Source organism: Schistocerca americana, chromosome X, assembly GCF_021461395.2.
Source record: "Schistocerca americana isolate TAMUIC-IGC-003095 chromosome X, iqSchAmer2.1, whole genome shotgun sequence".
In the NCBI taxonomy this organism is placed as follows: Eukaryota; Metazoa; Arthropoda; class Insecta; order Orthoptera; family Acrididae; genus Schistocerca; species Schistocerca americana.
Window position 1 is genome coordinate 201,031,857 of NC_060130.1, and position 22,252 is coordinate 201,054,108.

Consider the following 22,252-nt stretch of genomic DNA (forward strand, 5'->3'; position numbering starts at 1 on the left):
ATTGCCTGGGTAATCCTTGGTTTCTCATCCGCTGTAACACTTCCATCCGCTTTGATGTAGTTTCCGAGATACTCTAGCACTGATACCTGTGTATCATGATCTAATTCTGGCACAACAGCACATAGTTTACCTAGTCTTGTAAATATCATTTTTGTCCCGCTTCTGCTGAATCTCATTTCGCATATTTTAATCTGGGTACGTGAACAAAAAACACTAAAGATGACAATACGTGATGTGTTTGAAGTAAAGTAAGTGTTAGAGTGGGACAAGTTCAGACCAGTTATTCGTCAGGGACGCATTGAGAGAGATACGCATGAATCAAATACGTGAGGGCAGGATATGGAGAAATAGGACGCAACTTAACGTAAGCGCAACGTTAATATTAGGAAGGCGTAAATTCGTTAAATAAAGAAAACTTGCAAACTATTCTGGTAATTGCTAATTCTTTCATCAATAAATGATAGAAAAGAATAAAGTTCGGAGTAAATCAGAAATGGGATACTCCCAGGTCATATAATATGTGCATAGGACTGCATCCGAAAATTGGCACAATGTCGCCTTCAGATTTACTAGCAAATTATAAACTATACACACATCAGAAAAAGTTCTGCATCACTCCGGTTCCCAGAGCTCCTGAAGATAGACGTTGTCTGTGGATATTATATCACAGACACTGTCCCTTTGACTGTTCAGAGATGTCACTAAACCCGCCCACAGATACAGACAACCATGCATGAGCAACGCATATTAGACGGAGGGAGTCCAACAGCCGATCTGTTCCAGTCATTCCACCAGGAAGGAGATACACGGCTCGTGTTGTCTGTAGTTCAACCATGCCTAGACGGTCAGTACCGCGGTTCGATCGCGCCCTCATTGTTACTTTGTGCCAGGAAGGGCTCTCAACAAGGGAAGCGTCCAGGCGTCTAGGAGTGAACCAAAGGGATGTTGTTAGGACATGGAGGATATACAGACAGGAAATGCAGATGACAGGCCTCGCTCAGGCCATCCAGGGGCTACTAGTGCAGTGGATGACCGCTACCTACCGATTATGGTTCGGAGGAACCCTGACAGCAACACCATGTTGAATAATGCTTTTCGTGAAGCCACAGGACGTCGTGTTACGACTCAAAGTGTGCGCAATAGGCTGCATGATGCGCAACTTCACTCCCGACATCCATGGCGAGGTCCAGTTTTGTAACGATGACACCACGCAGCGCGGTACAGATGGGCCCAACAACATGCCGAATGGACCGCTCAGGATTAGCATCACGTTCTCTTCACCGATGAGTGTCATATATGCATTCAATCAGACAATCATCGCAGACGTGTTTGGAGGCAACCCGGTCAGGCTGAACGCCTTAGACACTCTGTCCATCGAGTGCAGCCAACGCACGTGGCTGATGGTCATGGAAGGCGCCGTAAGAGCTGTACAATACGTGAATGCCATCCTCCACCGATATTACAGCCACATCGGCAGCATACTGGCGAGACATTCGTCCTGATGGACGACAATTCGCTCCCCCATCGTACACATACTACCTGAATAACTAAATGATCCTACATAAGCAGAAATTCGTTCCAGATTTTTCATAAACTGATTTCGTTCAGCTCGTGTAGAATATTTAGGGTCGGGGTTAATCATGTTAATCATAATACCACAGGTAAATGTTTGAGTCCATCGCCTGAAAACCTTCATTTCAGCGCCTGTGCCAAGTAACTGTTTCTTTACGTTGGATTAAACTGTGATGACTGTTTGAATATTAGAATTATTTTATGTACGTATTTTACAAAGTGTGAAATCTACCTGACTGCTATGGAAATACAACCGGTTCTTGTGTTTGGTGTTACATCTTTAGAGTAAAAAAAATCTTCGTCTCATTTAAATGTGTAAAAGGCTAAAATAATGTGTACGCCATGACGCCTGATATTGAGTTTGTCACCTGTAACGTGTTGGTACACTGAATGCAGGATAGGTGACCTAAACTGCTACTCTCAAATGTTTCGGCTCCGTTTAAGATTTGGTAAGTCCATTCTCACAAAATAAGACGTATAGGTTCTTCTTATAGTAATATTTATTAACGGTACATCCGTGACATCCTGTTTTTTTCTCAAGTGAAACCAGAGCAAAAACTAGAAAGTGATGTGTGTGTGTGTGTGTGTGTGTGTGTGTGTGTGTGTGTGTGTGTGTGTGTACATACAGTCGGCAGTGTAAAGATACCTGGAAATATATTTCTAATATACCGTTAAACGCGTTGCCACAATTTTATTTTTTTAATCGTCAGGAGCCATGGGAAATTATGCACAGCTTCCTTCTTCAGGCTCTGTACAGCGATAAAAGCCTAATGGCGGCAAATAAGTTAAACGTGATAGCGCCTACAGGTGCAATCAAGCGACCAGCAAAGAGCTGGGCGAGCCGTGCCTTTGTGAAGTAGGGACCAATTACGTACTCTCCAATAATTCCGCACGTCACGTCCACACTCACTGCCTCTGACGTTCAGCTGCCTCAGCCGCTACTTAACGGTGACAGTGCAACTAATGCATATTTCTGATCTTTAGATTTCTGTGTACTGTTGGCGTTGCTTCGTCATTGAAGCGAGTCATTTGAAGAAAAAATTCATTAAAACTTCGTGGCAGGTTAAAACCGTGCGCTCTTCAGGAATGGAACCCAGGACCTTGACTTTAACGGGGAATGTTCGTACCGACTGGGCTATCTGTGTATGACCCATCCTCACCGTTTTACTTCTGCCAGCAACTCCCTCCTGCTTTCGAAACTTGAATAAAGTTCTCTTGCTTCCCTTAGGAAACTAGCACTCCTCGGAGAAAGGATATTGCGCAGAAATAGGTTACAAGTTCGAGTCTTAGTCCGAAAGTTTTAATCTTGCATGTCAGTTTCGAAACCGCGCACAGTATTGTACAGAGTGAAAGATTCCTTCTGGGAACAAAACATTGCCCCGACGTCGTATCAGAGCCAAGCACTTTAATTCGGTGTGTAATTATGCTGGTCAGTCGCCTGGTTGAATGATCCATCATAAGAATGGGGGATGTTTGCGTGCAAAGTTAGAATAGCGCGGGACTTGGATATTCTTGAGGCACTCACTGCATCTCTGAAGCTAACACGTAGATTTTAAGGGAAAAATGCCACCCTACCTGTTTATTTCGCTCACACGTTTCTAGATTTAGCCCTTGCCGTCTACATAACATTCCAGTGCCCTTACAACAGCTGTTTGCACGTCTGCAAAACTTGCGTGATTTTTGAACACAGTTTCAATAAAACTTTGTGTGTATAACTCAGCTACTTGATTTGCATTCATTTTTCACTCTCCACAGAGCGACAGAGAGATTAGTCAGCACTGGAAAGACGTGAACTACACAGGTGCATTTCCTCTCCCCTCTTCCATGCCGGTATAGCAACGGGGATCATCCCATGTTGTCCTTATAAGACAACATATTTTCCCTTATTTGAGAGTGAAGTGACGAACTTGAGTATGAAGGTTTATGTGATTAATACACAAGCTTGACAAATCCAGCGTTGTAAACAGTATAATTTCTCAGAGTAGTTACCTGATTTCGCAGAGCGAAGTGCCATTTCAGAAACACAATACTGTCAGTAGAAATTAGTTTTGTTGGAAATGCTACTTGGTAGATAAGTGCCACATTTCAAGCCCAAAGCATCAGGAGTCCAATCCTCGGTCGTTTCTAGACATTTTGTCACTTAAAACGTCTTTCGACTCTGAAAATGATTCGTATATGTAAAATTTTAAAAGAATCTAGCTGCACTGTGGCGCGGAGTCTACATTAAGCTATGTTTTTGTTGTGGCCTTCGGTCTTGAGACTGGTTTGATGCAGGTCTCCATGCTACTCTATCCTGTGCAAGCTTCTTCATCTCCCAGTACCTACTGCAACCTACATCCTTTTGAATCTGCGTAGTGTATTCATCTCTTGGTCTCCCTCTACGATTTTTACCCTCCACGCTGCCCTCCAATGCTAAATTTGTGATCCTTTGATGCCTCAGAACATGTCCTACCAACCGATCCCTTCTTCTAGTCAAGTTGTGCCAAAAACTCCTCTTCTCCCCAATTCTATTCAGTACCTCCTCATTAGTTATGTGATCTACCCATCTAATCTTCAGCATTCTTCTGTAGCACCACATTTCGAAAGCTTCTATTCTCTTCTTTTCTGAACTATTTATCGTCCATGTTTCACTTCCATACATGGCTACACTCCATACAAATACTTTCAGAAACGACTTCCTGACACTTAAATCAGTACTCGATGTTAACAAATTTCTTTTCTTCAGAAACGCTTTCCTTGCCATTGCCAGTCTACATTTTATATCCTCTCTACTTCGACTATCATCAGTTATTTTGCTCCCCAAATTGCAAAACACATCTGCTACTCTAAGTGTCTCACTTCCTAATCTAATTCCCTCAGCATCACCCGACTTAATTCGACTACATTCGATTATCCTCGTTTTGCTTTTGTTGGTGTTCATCTTATATCCTCCTTTCAAGACAATGTCCATTCCGTTCAACTGCTCTTCCAAGTCCTTTGCTGTCTCTGAGAGAATTACAATGTCATCGGCGAACCTCAAAGTTTTTATTTCTTCTTCATGGATTTTAACACCTACTCCGAATTTTTCTTTTGTTTCCTTTACTGCTTGCTCAATATACAGATTGAATAACATCGGGGAGAGGCTACAGCCCTGTTTCACTCCCTTCCCAACCACCGCTTCCCTTTCATGCCCCTCGACTCTTATAACTGCAATCTGGTTTCTGTACAAATTGTAAATAGCCTTTCGCTCCCTGTATTTTACCCCTGCCACCTTCAGAATTCGAAAGAGAGTATTCCAGTCAACACTGTCAAAAGCTTTCTCTGAGTCTACAAATGCTAGAAACGTAGGTTTGCCTTTCCTTAATCTTTCTTCTAAGACACGTCTTACGGTCAGTATTGCCTCACGTGTTCCAACATTTCTACGGAATCCAAACTGATCTTCCCCGAGGTCGGCTTCTACCAGTTTTTCCATTCGTCTGTAAAGAATTAGCGTTAGTATTTAGCAGCTGTGACTTATTAAACTGATAGTTCGGTAATTTTTACATCTGTCAACACCTGTTTTCTTTGGGATTGCAGTCATTATATTCCTATTGAAGTGTGAGCGTATTTCGCCTGTATCATACATCTTGCTCAGCAGATGGTAGAGTTGTGTCAGGACTGGGTCTCCCAAGGCCGTCAGTAGTTCTAATGGAATGTTGTCTACATTAAGCTATGGGCTCCTAATAACTGGTTCGGAAATTAGTTCAAAGGTCGGTGTAAGCCAAGAGCACACCACGTCAAATAGGATGTCTAAATGGTTCAAATGGCTCTGAGCACTATGGGACTCAACTGCTGAGGTCATTAGTCCCCTAGAACTTAGAACTAGTTAAACCTAACTAACCTAAGGACATCACAAACATCCATGCCCGAGGTAGGATTCGAACCTGCGACCGTAGCGGTCTTGCGGTTCCAGACTGCAGCGCCTTTAACCGCACGGCCACTTCGGCCGGCTAGGATGTCTAGAAAACACAATCGTGTTCAAACCAACTTTATGGTTGAGGGCAGCTGTACCTGTTAATTTGAAAAAGAACAGAGAAACGAAGTTAATATTGAGGTTTCTGTAATTGTATATATGCTGAATGAGGCGACGAATGAAGAGCTGTACCCAGCCCAGGATTCAAACCTGTGTCACCTGCTTAGTAGGCTGTTCTGCTAACCGCTACGCCTGCAGAGTGGCTTTCACACCTGTACGGATACCTCTAGCGCGCATCTCTCCTCAATCCAAATTCCCATTAACGCCTCCGCCCGCGTGGTTCAAAAAAAGTCCAAATGTGTGTGAAATCTTATGGGACTTAACTGCTAAGATCATCAGTCCCTAAGCTTACACACTACTTAACCTAAATTATCCTAAGGACACACACACACACACACACACACACACACACACACACACACACACACACACGCCCGAGGACTCGAACCTCCCCCGGGATTAGCCGCGCAGTCCATGGCAGCGCCTTAGGCTGGCGTGGTTATTAATATTGCTATCAGAAGACGTCAGGTAACAGTTTAGTTAATTCCGTCTGCATGACTATTATGTACTGCAGCACGTTCCCCTCTGTCGCCTTCATACTGATAGCGTGGCAGTAACAACAGCAGAAAACAATAGCGTCACATCGCCACATGAAAAGTTGTACATAAGGACATGACTATTACGTAAACTTCGCGAAAATGGAGTAAATGTGCTAAATTTGAAAATAAAGGGTGATGTAACAGACCGCTGTCAGAAGCGTTATCCAGTGCTCGGATGGATGTCAGCGTAAATGAAACGCTGCCAGTCCTGACTTTCGTATTGACCACATTCTTCATTATTTTATTCTTGTCTTATCATCCTACTTCTCTTAAAGATCCCTGGAGTACAGAGTTCCAGTGGAAATGGAAATGTCGTGTGGCTAGGGCCTCCCGTCGGGTAGATCGTTCGCTTGGTGCAGGTCTTTCGATTTGACGCCACTGCGGCGACCTGCGCGTCGATGGGGATGAAATGATGATGATTAGGACAACACAACACCCAGTCCCTGAGCGGAGAAAATCTCCGACCCAGCCGGGCCCTTAGAATTGACAGTCTGTCACGCTGACCACTCACCTACCGGGGCGGACACAGAGTTCCAGTAATAGCTAAGGTTGCTGTATTCCCTTCAATGATGAAATGTTACCTGAATAAGGAATACATAGAGCCGAGAGAGGTGGTGCAGTGGTTAACACACTGGATTCGCATTCGGCAGGACGACGGTTCAAACCCGCGGCCAACCATCCCAATTCAGGTTTTCCATGATTCTCTAAATCGCTTCAGCAAATACCATGATGATTCCTTCGAAAAGGCACGGCCGATTTTCTTCTCCATTGTTCCTTAATCCGAGTTTATGTTCGGTATCTAATGACCACGTTGTCGACGGGACGTTGAACACTAATCTGCATTAGGAATACTGTATAATACTCTCTCATCAGTGAAGTGTCGTTTGTCGAAGACCTTGTTTTCATTATCCCATTACCGTTAGATTAGGAACATACACTTCACAAGATACTTCATATATCCGACTGGTGGGTAACTTCATCACCAAAACGGTGTTGTGACATGAAATTCCATCGTCCACCATGGAAAGATACTGTGATAGTTGCCAAATCGATCTCTTTTCGGGGCACATAACAACTTTAATATGTTAACATTGAGATAAAGAGTCAATCGGAAAAATTGTGGCACTGATAAAGAAGTAAAGATTTTTTATATTATGTTGGTACATGTTATACAGTAGTGTCAGGTGCAAATTTAAGTGTGGATTAGTTTCGTCTTTACGGATTTGTCATTGTGCGTGCACGGATTTGTAAACCATTGTGCGTGCAGCTCAAGTGCCTAAACCGCAATATTGTGCGGGTTCTTTTTTTTTCTTCTTTGCCTCCGATGAAAATTCAGCCAAAGATGGTGAAAGTTTATAACGACTCTTCCCCTTCAGTTTAATCCATTATTGATAAATATACGGCCGAATCTACTCATGTTATAACTTTTCTTGCATTTGATTCGCTTAAAGATCGTCCGAAATCATCCAGAAACTCTACAGTATTGTATTTCACGATATGCGATAAAATATGTGACGTCGTGCGCTGCGCGGGATTAACCGAGCGGTCTTAGGCGCTGCAGTCATGGACTGTGCGGTTGGTCCGGCGGAGGTTCGAGTCCTCCCTCGGGCATGGGTGTGTGTGTTTGTTCTTAGGATAATTTAGGTTAAGTAGTGTGTAAGCTTAGGGACTGATGATTTAGAGTTAAGTCCCATAGCATTTCACACACATTTGAACATTTTTTTGTGACGTCGTGCCTGTAAGAAAGGGTAACTATGAGGAAGTTTTGTGCAAGATATGTGCTGCATTGCCCACTGCTAACCAAAAGTAAATGTGGGAAAGAATAACTTCGTAACATTTAGAACGTTTTACATAGACTTCACTTTATTTTGCGCGCAGATTAGTTACTATGGATGAGACGTGGTGTTCAACAGTTCACACCAGAAACGAACCACCAATCGAGGTAGTGAACGGAATGCAGTAGACCTGCACCTAAAAAAGGTGAAGTTGATTTAATGTGTCAGAAGGTTAAAGCCAGTGTTTTCGGTACGGCGAAAGAAATTCCTGTTACTGTGTACTACGAGCATATGTGAATTACTAAGCAAGTTCAAATGGTTCAAATGGCTCTGAGCACTATGGGAATTAACATCTGAGATCCCGGGTTCGATTCCCGGCAGTGTCAGGGATTTTCTCTGCCTCGTGATGACTGGGTGTTGTGTGATGTCCTTAGGTTAGTTACGTTTAAGTAGTTCTAAGTTCTAGGGGACTGATGACCATAGATGTTAAGTCCCATAGTGCTCAGAGCCATTTTTGAACTTAACACCTGAGGTCATCAGTCCTTAGAACTACTTAAACCTAACTAACCTAAGGACATCACACACATCCATGCCCGAGGCAGGATTCGAACCTGCGACCGTAGCGGTCGCGCGGTTCCAGACTGGAACGCGTAGAACCGTCGACCACTCCGGCCGGCTACTAAGCAAGTGTTCGTGTTTGTATGTATGGGGAAATATTACACGAGAAGTAGTTCAGATTTCAAAGAACACAGTCACTGCCCCGCGAAGTGCTTTGAGGATGAGTAAAAGATAGATACGAATTAAATACTGTTGAGATATCGAGTCTGCCAAATTTAGCGCCTTCTGATATCCATCTATTTGCACGTTTAAAGATTTTTTACTGGAAAAAGTTTTCAGTGCAGTGAAGAGGTTATAACAGTTGTAAGTGTGTAATACTCTAATCCACTCACCGGTAAAATATTTCACAAAGAGAATGTACCTAAAGGGGTGTCTAGAGTGAAAAATAAATGCGCGGTTCAGTTAGGAAATTATTTAACTGCTCTGTCTCGTAGCATTGAGTGGTTGGTAATACGATAAAAATAAAACCAAATCAATTAGAGGATAGCTTTCATTATTGCATAGAAGCCATTGTCAAAGTCTGCAGGGTCGCCGTCAAAGCTCTTACATAGAACCAGCAAGCAGGCGAAGGCTTCTCTGCGGCTGAAGCGAGGGAACGCGGGGTGGCGGGATTATATTGTGCCACAGGTGTGCGCGCCGGCGCTGGCTCGGCAAATAGCGAACCGCTCGCAAGTGAACACCGCCTGCACACACTCGTCTGCAAGAAGACGTGTCCCTACCGAACGCCGACCACACCTGCACACGCCACGATACTTTGAAAGATTACTCTCAACCTACAGCAGCTATACGCTGCCTTCCTTATTCTTACGTACGTTTTCTGTAATTTTTCTTTCTTACTCAGAAATCACACAATGGATTTTTTGAGATTGTTAGTGCACCACGACCACAGAAGTAGTAATGCAAACAAGGGAAACATCAGCATTTGTCGTATGAATTTGCAACCATTTATTCTTATTATTGCACATCGAGATCAATCACAGAGAGACCATCTTCAGCGCAAGACAAAGTCCAGTGTACTCCTATAATTGTGCACAAAATGTAATTTCAAATTGTTTATAGTGAAGAACATGCCCACTAGCAGCTCGTTTTGTATTATCGCGAAAGAGGGGAGATAGTGTCACAGACATGACACGTGAATTGGAGTGGCAATTATTAAAACAAAGGAGTTTTTCGTTGCAACGGGATCTTCTCATGAAGTTTCAATCACCAGTTTTCTCCTCCGATTGCGAAAACATTCTGTTGGCACCCACCTACATAGGGAGAAATGATCATCACGATAAAATAAGAGAAATCAGGGCTCCCACGGAAAAATTTAAGTGCTCGTTTTTCCCGCGTGCCGTTCGAGAGTGGAACGGTAGAGAGACAGCATGAAGGTGGTTCATTGAACCCTCTGCCAGGCACTTTATTGTGAATAGCAGAGTAATCACGTAGATGTAGATTCACCTGGGCGTATTCTTGCACTGAAGATGATCACTCTGAAACCGATATACAATAATAAAAAAGGTTTTCAAATTGATATGACCAATGCTGGTGTTTCCCTGGTCTGGAATAATGAATTATTGTCCGAATTTTCATACCCAAATGAACTCCCCCCACCACCCCCCCACCACCCTTCCCCCCAGGGGACCATGTCTGGGGTGTTATTGGTGGGAATGTTCCGCATTGTCTGTCGCTGACATACGGACAGTCCCACAATTGAAGTTAAAATATTCTGGGTTATTAGGCTGCGTCATGTTTCTTCTAAAATTTTCGACGTTTCAACCCCTCTGCTGGGATCTTCCTCAGGATCTTTCGGTGTCCACTACTGCTAGAACACTGTCAGAGACGAGTGTCGCGTCCCCTTGTAAAGCAGGAATTTTCTGGCGTTCGTGCTGGAGAAGTGATAGTATTGGTTAAAATTCATATGGCTACCGTTGGTGGGCCATAGTCATAGGCTAATGCAGAAGAAGGGGCGTTTTAGCTCATCTCCTGTGGATACCATTGTCGGTCATCGTCATTGCGTGGAAAGGCACTATTCCACACTATGCTGGAGAAGGGTTATTGGTTGAAATGCCTGCTACCGCTATTGGTTGTTCGTCATCAGTGGCTAGATTCGAAACGGACAGAGCAAGCGAGGGGGAATGTTTACCCAAAATATTATTGTCCGCCGAGGTGACTTGCAGCGCGTTGTTTCTGCCGTTACCACACCGCGGCCGCGTATTTACTTCCTTGATGGCGGCGAGCCACGATGCCGGAAGCCTATAGCCGTCCTCTCTATTGTCATTAGATGCATTCTTAGAAATTTCAACTGCTTCTCGGACCTTCCTTCTATAAATGTTAGTTTCTTTAGCCAGTACACGTACGTTATTAAAATCAATGTCAGAGCCACAGTTCTCGTGATGTTCCGCTACTGCCGATTTTGCACTTTGCTTTAGCCGCATGTCCCGTTCGTGTTCCTTAATGCGTTCGTGTTCCCGTTTCGCCTATATACACTTAGCCGCAGCCATATGACACTTGATAGATGCCTGCATCGTGGAGGTAATCAGGTGCATCCGTTTTCCGTCGGATAAAGCCTCTTATTTTGTTTTGACTAAAGAAAAATGTCTGAATACCATTTTTCTTTAAAATTCTTCTTATGCGATCAGTGACCCCAGAAACGAACGGTAATCTGACGGAGTGAGATTGGCGGTTCCTCGTCATTCTTATTAGCGGCATAAGCAACGCGCTGCAAGTCACCTCGGCGGATAATAATATTTTGGGTAAACATTCCCCTTCTCTTGCTCTGTCCGTTTCGAATCTAGCCACTGATGACGACCAACCTATAGCGGTAGCAGGCATTTCAAACAATAACCCTTCTCCAGCATAGTGTGGAATAGTGCCTTTCTATCCAATGACGATGACCGCCAATGGTATCCACAGGAGATGTATTAGCCTATGACTATGGCCCACCAATGGTAGCCATATGAATTTTAACCAATACTATCACTTCTCCAGCACGAACGCCAGAAAATTCCTCCTTTATAAGTGGGCGCGACACTCGTCTCTGACAGTGTTCTAGCAGTAGTGGACACCAAAAGATCCTTAGGAAGATCCCAGCAGAGGTGTCGAAACGTCGAACATTTTTGAAGAAACATGACGCGGCCTAATAACCCAGATTTTAACTTCAGTGACAACGGCCACGAAAGCCTGCAGATTTACAGTCCTACAACTGTTTTTCGTTACCTTTTCCTTTCTTCGTTTCCTTTCTCCTCTCTTTCCTCCGCTTCGGCGTTTGAGGTTCCTCTTTTTCTTCTTCCTCCCTGTGCGCTCCCGAAGGCCGGCCCACGCGTCTGACGCCTAACAGGAGACTGGGCACCGCGTAATTCGCAGCCCCGGGTCGACAGGTAGGGTTCGCACGTACCCCAGGGAGAGGTAATTGCCTGAGCTGCAACCTTCCCAAATTGCCGATTGGTCCCTCCGTCAATTGTACGGGAGGTGTGACCTGAGATGTGAACAATCACGTAAGGCGGGTGCGCTCCCACGTGAAGGGGCCCCCAGTTGGAAGGAGCGCGCCATCGGAGACGCTGACAATCTTAGAGGATTTTCTCGCAATGGGCCAATCATCTTCTCAATTGACGTCTACGAAACGGAATAAGGCTAACGATTCAGAGGCCCTTTCCGCGGCACCACGGTTCCTCGTGGTCTCACGTACTGAAGACGGTCAGTCCTTCGCCATCAGTTCATTATTGCGAAGAGTGTTGGTGCAATTGCTGGCTCCGTGAAATTCTGCTCTCGTTTTCAGAATGGCACTTTGCTTTTGGAGACTACTTCTGATTCTCGAGCACAACTGCTTGCCGCCTCGCGTCTCCACGGCTACCCTGTCCGTGTTGAGGCCCACCAAACTCGGAATTCGTCCCGTAGTGTTATTTACACTAGGCTGCTCGACGGTGTGACCGAGGCCAAAATCCAGTCTTACCTCTCTGTTCAGGGTGTCATTGCCGTCATCGGGTGATGAAAAACGCAGACTCCTCCTTAGTGCCCACCCGCACTCTTTTTCTCGCCTTTGATAGTGGTGCTTCCGTCCAAGGTCAAAGCAGGCTATGAAATTATCATAGCCGGCCATACATTCCGAAGCCGATGCGCTGCTACCAGTGTCATCGTTTCAACCACACTAGAACGTCTTCCTGACCACATCATGGTCAACAGCTCACTGACGAGAAGTGAGCATGCCAATCTCCTGGGTGGGGACGAATTCTGTCCCCACATGTGGAGCAGTTGATAATGCATTAAAGTCTGCTTCTCTTCCCCACCAGTTTAGGGATGAGGCCTGACAGTTCACAAAATTTCACCACAAATTTCCAGTGTTAACACTGGAATCAGTATTGGCGAGGATGGTGGGCAGATCTCCATCAAGACTGAGGGCTCCCTAATATCAATGTATAGGACACACGTTGCCAAAATATGCTGAACTGAAAGTGGCACACCACAAGCTTCACAGAGTGGTGGATCCTCCCGCCAGAGGAGGAAGCCATGTGTTAGAGAGCTATATCCGATGCACAGCCGGGTAAGCAGGACCTCCTTCTGCCAGTGAGGCTGTCATGAAGTCTGCTATTGCTGTGTGGTCGATTTGAGCGACCGCGACTAAACAAGCCGGAACACACAAGTAACCTTACTCAGTATCATTTTCTATAATAATAAGGTATTTGTCGAGAGGTGGGCGCGCGTCTGCATATTCCCGCTGAATAACACTGCCAGCAGTGCATTATCCCGGAGTAGATAGCGCTCGGGATCTCATCAATCGTTTGCGAAACGCTGTGACAATTTTTTTTTTCTACGGCAGGGGTAGGTGGATCTCACTTGGAGCAAAGTCAGAACGTTGCCACGGATACCCAAACAACTCCCACTTGAAACTTACCGACATATATCTAATTTTTGTAACATTGTGTCGAAGAAGGAGAAATCCTTATCGGGAAGCAATTGTTTGTAGCTAACAAGGGCACATTCGCAAGTATTAATAAACGATTTTCATTAAACTTGGCAGGTGTATAGAGGTGGCAAAATACTGCAATACGTATATTTTTGTTAGTGTTAAATTTCACTTCCAAGGGGCTTAACACAGCCCGTAAAGTAATTTGGCATTTTAGGTTTACAGTGAATAACTTCGAAACGATGATATATAAAAAATGTTTTAATATAAAAGCTGACACGTAATTAATATCGTTGATAAATGTATAATCAACATCTATAATAATTTTAAATTTTGCAAAATACTCCATCACCATTAATGTTCAACAATGAAAACTTCCGTTAAAACATAAAGAACCTTCCAGGCCACATACATCTGTGTCATAAAGCCGGTTTCTGAAATAATGTTTTTGGAATATAAATTCTACACAATGTGCTGTCGCAGTATTTTCAGCAAACATAATTATAATATCTAAAGATTCATAGCTATTCTAATAATTTATTTTACTTACATTTGTTTTACGTTTCAAATTATTTTAAATTTTACATTTATGGGTTCTTTGTTTTTTAGTTTGCCGATTCACATACGTGTATTTTATTAATAGAAAATAAGTGACTCATTACTATCATAGAAGTTAATTACAATTATAATAATTTTGAAGGAAATGCTTAAAACATGCTTTTACACCATACTCATAAAATGAACAAAATATCTTGACGCAATATACACGACGGAGAAGCCAAAATAAGTAGAAGTCAGCAGTATTTCAAATTATAACGGGTGATCGTCTAAATACCCTATGTTTCCGTACATTAGGAAGTCACTGTGAAGAGAATTGATTATGTACTAGTGACTACAGCTTCACTGTGCTGTTAATCAAGTGGAGATTATCATCATACAACAGAAGTAGATCGTGGCCTTCTCAAAAGTTCTTCCAACATTGAAAGCCGTATATGTCCCACGGTTGTATTTGAGCCGTCGAGCCCTTCGGGATCACAAGAGGAAAAAGTTCCTAGTCCTGAGCCACGATTTTCTATATCATTCTTTCACACTGACAGCCCGAATACTCCAACAATAATATAGATTTTTTCTCATTAAGAAATAAAACCTCATTCAAATAACTTTTGACCTGGTCAGATGTTTACCAGATTTCGATGATGTCGAGGACATACGGGGCTTCAAAAAGAAATTCTCGAATTATCGGTCTAAACTCACCATTCATTAGTTTCTTTTAAACCAATGAAAAGGTGGATGGTCAGTGTGAGACCAGAGACAGAAAAGAAGTTTTCAGCGTCGTACCCGAGAACAAGGAACTTCTGGTTATCCCAAAGGGCTCGATGACACGGATACAGCCGTGTAACGTATACGGCTTCCGATGTTGCAAGAACTTTTTGACTAAATTCTCAGATCTAGTTCTGTTGAATGATAATTAGGTCAATCGCCACTTGATAAAGAAGGTAATAAAGCTACAGTCACTAGTATATAACCAGTTCTCTTCGCCAAGGCTTACCAATGCTTGATATAAAACAGGATATTTAGATGGTCACCCGCGACATTTCGTGTGGTGTCACCGCCAGACACCAAACTTGCTAGGTGGTAGCCTTTAAATCGGCCGCGGTCCGTTTAGTATACGTCGGACCCGCGTGTCGCCACTATCAGTGATTGCAGACCGAGCGCCGCCACACGGCAGGACTAGAGAGACTTCCTAGCACTCGCCCCAGTGGTACAACCGACTTTGCTAGCGATGGTTCACTGACAAAATACGCTCTCATTTGCCGAGACGATAGTTAGCATAGCCTTCAGCTACGTCATTTGCTACGACCTAGCAAGGCGCCATTACCAGTTACTATTGATATTATGAATAATGTACCCTCAAGAGCGATGTTCACCAATTATGGATTAAAGTTAAGTATTCCAGCAGCTACGTACGTTTTTTGCTAAAGTCTAATTTCCTTGACCTGTTCCAGACCTCACGCCAGCCTGCGTGAGCTAAAACGCGTGCCTTTCGGCTTTCCTCTCTAAACCGGTGTTGGCTCTCCTGCCAACCCACAACATTTCGAAATCCTGCTTAATTTCGTTTTATATTGTGTGGTCTGTCGTGTATATTACGTGAAGAAACATCGTTAATTTTATGTGCTTGGTGTAAGAAAACTTTGTTTCAAGCATTTATTTACAGGTAATCGTTATTGTAATGATTCTGTATCCTAATAATGAGTTACTTACCAGTTTCAAATAACAAAATGCACGTTTGTGAAACGGTAAAGTGGAAAAGAAAGACCGTGAAAGCAAAACGTAAAATAATTTAGAACATAGAAGAAATATAAGTAATATAAATAATCAATATAGCTATGAATGGTTAGCCAGCCGTTGTGGCCGTGCGGTTCTAAGCGCATCAGTTTGGAACCGCGTGACCGCTACGGTCGCAGGTTAGAATCCTGCCTCGGGCGTGGATGTGTGTGATGTCCTTAGGTTAGTTAGGTTTACGTAGTTCTAAATTCTAGGGGACTGATGACCTCGGTAGTTAAGACCCATAGTGCTCAGAGCCATTTGAACCATTTTATGAATGGTTAGGTATTTTGAAAATAATCAGACAGCGCATTCTGTACAGATTGGTTTGCAAAAATATTGCAGATACCAGCTTTATTACATGCGGCTACAAGTAGTTTGAAAGCCTCTTTAATTTATGTTCTAAGAAAAGTTTCGATTGTTCGTAATAAGTTTCAAATTATTACAAAAATTGAGTAAACAAATTCAAGAACAATAATTACACATCATTTTATATGGAAAATATTCTATATATATCATGATTTCGAAGATACTCCCTCTAAACCTAAAATGCTGAATTACGTTTCAGGATGTGTTTTACCCCTTGAAAGTGAAATTGAGCACAAACAAAAAATACGTATTGCACTATTTTCTCCCCCTCTATACACCAGCCCAGTTTGATTAAGCTTCTTTAATGACACTTAGGAATGTACAGTTGTGATATTTGCAGCTTTTTAGCGCTTCGCTGTGGACTGTCGAAGTGATCGATGCACCTAGTTCCGTAAACTAGACGGACGTTAGGTGTTTCAGCTTCAAAAGACGGTGACTGTAAGTTTCAGCGAAGAAAACTTAGGGCGGCTTTTGACGGGATTGTGTAGTAGACTTTATAATGGACCGGGCGTGGGGCGGCTGTCTTCGACGGGCCCCGTCGCCTCCAGAGCCCAGGGACACTCGTTCAGGGACCTCATTATTTTCTCACCTCATTTTATTTTTGTCGGTCCAGCTGATATCTATTAGGTTTTTAGTCTTTCCACTTTCACCGGCCTCCCGCATTGAAGGAATTCTTTTGTTTGTAACTGTCTTCTCCCGTAATAGCGTTGGCGATGGTTCGGATGCGGGTGGGGTTCTGTCGCTACGGACGAAGCCTGGGAAACCCCTCTTCTGCTCTCAACTGCGTACCGTACCGACCCGTATACTTTTGCTTCTCTTTAAATTATTTCTCAGCTGTGACGTCAATATTGCCTTCAAGGCATTGATTTTTAACGCTCATACATTTTTCCTTAATTTGGTAATACTTCTGGGGAACGTCACTATCTTCACATGAAGTATCTTTTGACCGAGGTCCAGTCTATTAACCACCAACCAACCAACCGTAGTCACCTGCTGCGGGGCAACTTGGTGGAAAGCTGTTGTCTCTCTACGTTTTAGTATGGAATACATGTTCAACGGCTGTAACTATTAGCTATGAATGAGTGGTGTCTCTTCTTTCGGACATGTTCTTACGTAATTGATTAGTCTCACTGGGGGATGAACCACAACCTTCAGTGCAGATGCACATTTACGCTCGACCTCCTGTGGGAATCTGAAAGTAGCGAACATGGAGGACAAGGACAAGGACTGTGGTGGGTCGGCCGGGGTACGTGCCGAGATAGTCCACACAATTGCGATAAACATTTTGTCCGGGTGGCGTAGTAAACAAGGGATCATGGGTTCGTATCCTGGTCCGTCACACACATTCCGGTTCTCCCTCATTCACCTTCAGTTTACATAACCTGTAACTACGTCACAGAGACACTCATCTACACAGCGTAGCGGGAAAGCGAGTACAGATTCCATTCTGTGGGTGTTACTGTCGTCAGAAAGCCTACACTTTCCATTAACAAGTAGTTTTAACGCTTGACAGTCTTTGCACAAGTTCAAAGATGGCCTAATGGTTCAAATAACTTCGTCCACCCTGAAACATGTGGCACCAATGTCTCATAACAGTACGCTATCTCTATAAATTGCCCCAAGTTCGTGTTGAATTTCACAGAAACCTACAAAAAAAAAAACTACTCACAGTACACACTCCAGTCTCTGCGTTTTAATATTGTTCAAATGTGTGTGAAATCTTATGGGACTTAACTGCTAAGGTCATCAGTCCCTAAGCTTACACACTACTTAACCTAAATTATCCTAAGGACACACACACACACACACACACACACACACACACACACACCCATGTCCGAGGAAGGACTCGAACCTCCGCCGGGATCAGCCGTACAGTCTATGACTGCAGCGCCTCAGACCTCTCGGCTAATCCCGCGCGGCTTTTAATATTGTAGCAGCCAATCTAAACCTTTCTTAGAGCCAAAATATTCCAGCAATCTCTCCTCTCGGACCACATACTACTGATCCAAGACGCATTTTGACCTATATTAGATTTCATTGCCTATTCTCGTACCCAAGTAGCATGTGAAATGAAGTTATTTGTTGATTACCCGCATAAAATAGCTAGGACTGTAATGCGTCATACGCTGAAATTGATTTCTCATACGCACAGGTTCATCTGTCATTGTAAGAGCCAAACATTGCCTCGCCTCGGTAGCTGCGCAGTCAACGCAGCAGATTGCAAAACGCAGGGGCCAGGGTTCGATTCCCAGCGGGGTCGGAGATTTCCTCCGTTCGTGAACTGGGTGTTGCGTAGTCCTTAGGTTCGTATCGTCATAATTGACATTCCACTGTTGACCCACGCCCGGGTTCCTGCGTTCGATTCCCGGAGGGGTCAGGGATTTTCTCTGCCTCGTGATGACTGGGTGTTGTGTGCTGTCCTTAGGTTAGTTAGGTTTAAGTAGTTCTAAGTTCTAGGGGACTGATGACCATAGATGTTAAGTCCCATAGAGCTCAGAGCCATTTGAACAATTTTCCACTGTTGAGACTGCTGTATTTGCACGTTCCGAAAGAAAATAGATTTAAAAAAGTTTGATACAGTAATATCGCATTTCAAGCTCACGTCCACACAGATGACCGCTGCAAAACAAGAACGTTCTGGCTCCACCTGACGTGGCAGCGACCCTATCGCGAGACCACAGAGGCCGGCTGGCTATTACGTAAGGGAAACACGCTAGGTAGTTCGCTCCAGTAATACGCATGTCACTGCTCCTCAGCTACTCACGTAGGTATCCCAGAATTGCGTTGTCTTACCAAGCGAATACAATAATCGTTGGCATCGACACGCAGTCCAGATTGTAGCTTTTATTTTCTTTCGCTTTACTTGCTTCCGAATCCTTTCGCTTACAGGAATGAAAGTCTCCTTCCCGATTACTGAGTAATAACTTTCGGAGCCAGCAAAGTGAAGTGAAACGCTCCTAAATCAAAACGACGACTGCAGTACATACAGTAAGGTACTGTGGGGGAATGCAGCAAGGTCGGGGCCTGAAGTCTATCGTTCACCCAACGTTGCCTAATTTATCTTTCGGTCCCTTAAATCACTTCTGACAAATGCTGGAATAGTTCTTAAAAGTTACACACTTACTATAGAGCCGACCCTCTTCCTCCCAACTCACACTTAACGTTGATTAGCTGAGCCACTGTAAACGACGTCCCTACTTTCATGGACTGGCCTAGTCGTTAAAAACCCTCCTTTTAATAAGTCACTGAGGCAATATGTCTCTGTATGTATGCCACGTTGGAACAAAAACTAGTACTTAGGCTAGTGTAGAGTCTCCGCTGACACGATACTGAATTCTACGCATTTTGTTGTAAAATTTGTGTCATAATTGTATTCGCCTTGATTATTTTCTAGAAGAAGACAGCAAACTAATAAGGCATGTCTTTGGTCAGTTCAATGGCGCCGGCCGGTGTGGCCGAGCGGTTCTGCGCTTCAGTCTGGAACCGCGCGACCGCTACGGTCGCAGGTTCGAATCCTGCCTCGGGCATGGATGTGTGTGTTGTCCTTAGGTTAGTTAGGTTTAAGTAGTTCTAAGTTCTAGGGAACTGATGACCTCAGATGTGAAGTCCCATAGTGCTCAGAGCCAGTTGAGTTCAGTTCAAATGGCTCTGAACACTATGGGACTTAACATATAAGGTCATCAGGCCCCTAGAACTTAGAACTTCTTAAACCTAACTAACCTAAGGACATCACACACATCCATGCCAAGGCAGGATTCGAACCTGCGACCGTAGCAGTCGCGCGGTTCCAGACTGAAGCGCCGAGAACCGCTCGGCCACCGTGGCCGGCTGAGTTCAGTGGCTCTGTTAGAATATGAAGTAATGGAAACATGTTTTTCATCTGAATGTTACTGTTGTCACACCGCGAATCGGGTAAATGAATTAAGCTCTCTGGGTTCCAGGCAGTTTTCACACCCACCGAGGCGATCTCTGTATCTTCCTTACGCGCCACGACGGAAAATAGTATAAACGTAAGAGTAATTCGCTACCACTGTAGTGCACACAGTGATTAGTTTTCTGTGGGCTATACAGGAATTCAACGCGAGAGTCCAGCACTTTATGGAGATAGTGTTACTGTTACGGCACATTGGTGTCACATGTTAGGGGAAAAATGAAGTTTGTAAATCTGCAAATGCATCGTTGCTGTGGTGTCTTTCAAGAACATTCAGCGATTGAAGATAGTCATTTTGTAGATGACAATCTCATCGACTCATAAACTCAGTTACTTTTTTAATATACAAGCCGAGATCCCCAAACGGTCCAGGAAGTTCAGCGGGTTTCTCTGGCACGCTGATGAAGTGTGTCTGCAGTTGGGATGTTCCACGCATTAACTAATTATTCTGATTGTCCCGCAGAAAACACAGCGACGTCAAGCGAACGTGCAGTTCATGCAGTGCGTCCTTGCCTATTCGCCATGTCATTAACATTGCAACATCGAAGAGCATATCAAATGACGAACTACTTATTGTGCACATACAGTATGAAAGGAAGAAAACATGGCTAAATTTGGAGGTGATTCGCTGGTATAGAGGGTGAGGTATTTATACGCAGGTCTCTGGTAGCAACAATCACTGTAATCCGGTTGGACATGGAATCGAACTAAATGGTTAAATCATTCCGTGCGGTTTGAATTCTGTGCCAGAACGTATCAACCGCATTGGCTGACTGTCTTCTCACGACCAACCAACATTCAAATTCGATTTCTGAATGAGAATCGTACTCCACACTGTCTACATCTACATCTACATCTATACTCCGCGAGCCACCTTACGGTGTGTGGCGGAGGGTACTTATTGTACCCCTATCTGATCCCCCCTTCCCTGTTCCATTCACGAATTGTGCGTGGGAAGAACGACTGCTTGTAAGTCTCCGTATTTGCTCTAATTTCTCGGATCTTTTCGTTGTGATCATTACGCGAGATATATGTGGGCGGTAGTAATATGTTGCCCATCTCTTCCCGGAATGTGCTCTCTCGTAATTTCGATAATAAACCTCTCCGTATTGCGTAACGCCTTTCTTGAAGTGTCCGCCACTGGAGCTTGTTCAGCATCTCCGTAACGCTCTCGCGCTGACTAAATGTCCCCATGACGAATCGCGCTGCTTTTCGCTGGATCATGTCTATCTCTTCTATTAATCCAACCTGGTAAGGGTCCCATACTGATGAGCAATACTCAAGAATCAGACGAACAAGCGTTTTGTAAGCTACTTCTTTCGTCGATGAGTCACATTTTCTTAGAATTCTTCCTATGAATCTCAACCTGGCGCCTGCTTTTCCCACTATTTGTTTTATGTGATCATTCCACTTCAGATCGCTCCGGATAGTAACTCCTAAGTATTTTACGATCGTTACCGCTTCCAATGATTTACCACCTATGGCATAATCGTACTGGAATGGATTTCTGCCCCTATGTATGCGCATTATATTACATTTATCTACGTTTAGGGAAAGCTGCCAGCTGTCGCACCATGCATTAATCCTCTGCAGGTCCTCCTGGAGTACGTACGAGTCTTCTGATGTTGCTACTTTCTTGTAGACAACCGTGTCATCTGCATCTTCGTATGCAGGGTATGGATAGCGTATCTTCTACTTAATTTCCTTAATAAGCTAAGCATCTGAAAATCCAGGCCTGTCGTATGCTTCATGCCAATTTGACGTTTGTTGAATGCTGTCTTCATGGTATTATAAGTTCAGTGACCAGCAACAGAAGACAATGGCAGTACAGACAACGTGACTAAAATGTTACAGAGCCCTGCAATGTACAAATCATGCGAGTCTTCTTACGTTTAGGGGAATGTTCTGTGCAACGTCCCGAAGGGATCCTTTTATCGGTAAACGAAAGAAAATTTTTATTTCGATAACAAAAGCATGCATTGCCATGCACGCTCTTTTTTCCCCTTTTTTCGTGTTAAGGAAGAGTACTTTGCGATGACGATTATCCACGTGTTCGTGATACATGCAATAATTTCCACTCCACAAATAATGGCCTTTTTTCGTGTCTAAGTATAGTTAGTGAAGTAGATGAGAAGCACGCTTAGCAGTACTAAGTACCCACCGGCAAACGGCACAAATGATTAG

At 43.8% G+C, this 22,252-nt stretch overlaps 1 protein-coding gene across 1 annotated transcript in view; it reads left to right on the forward strand.

Moving 5' to 3' along the window:
- LOC124555918 (calcium/calmodulin-dependent protein kinase type 1-like) overlaps positions 1-22,252 on the forward strand; it is a 379,803-nt gene that overhangs the window by 31,579 nt on the left and 325,972 nt on the right. The gene's annotated exons all lie outside the window — the stretch shown is intronic.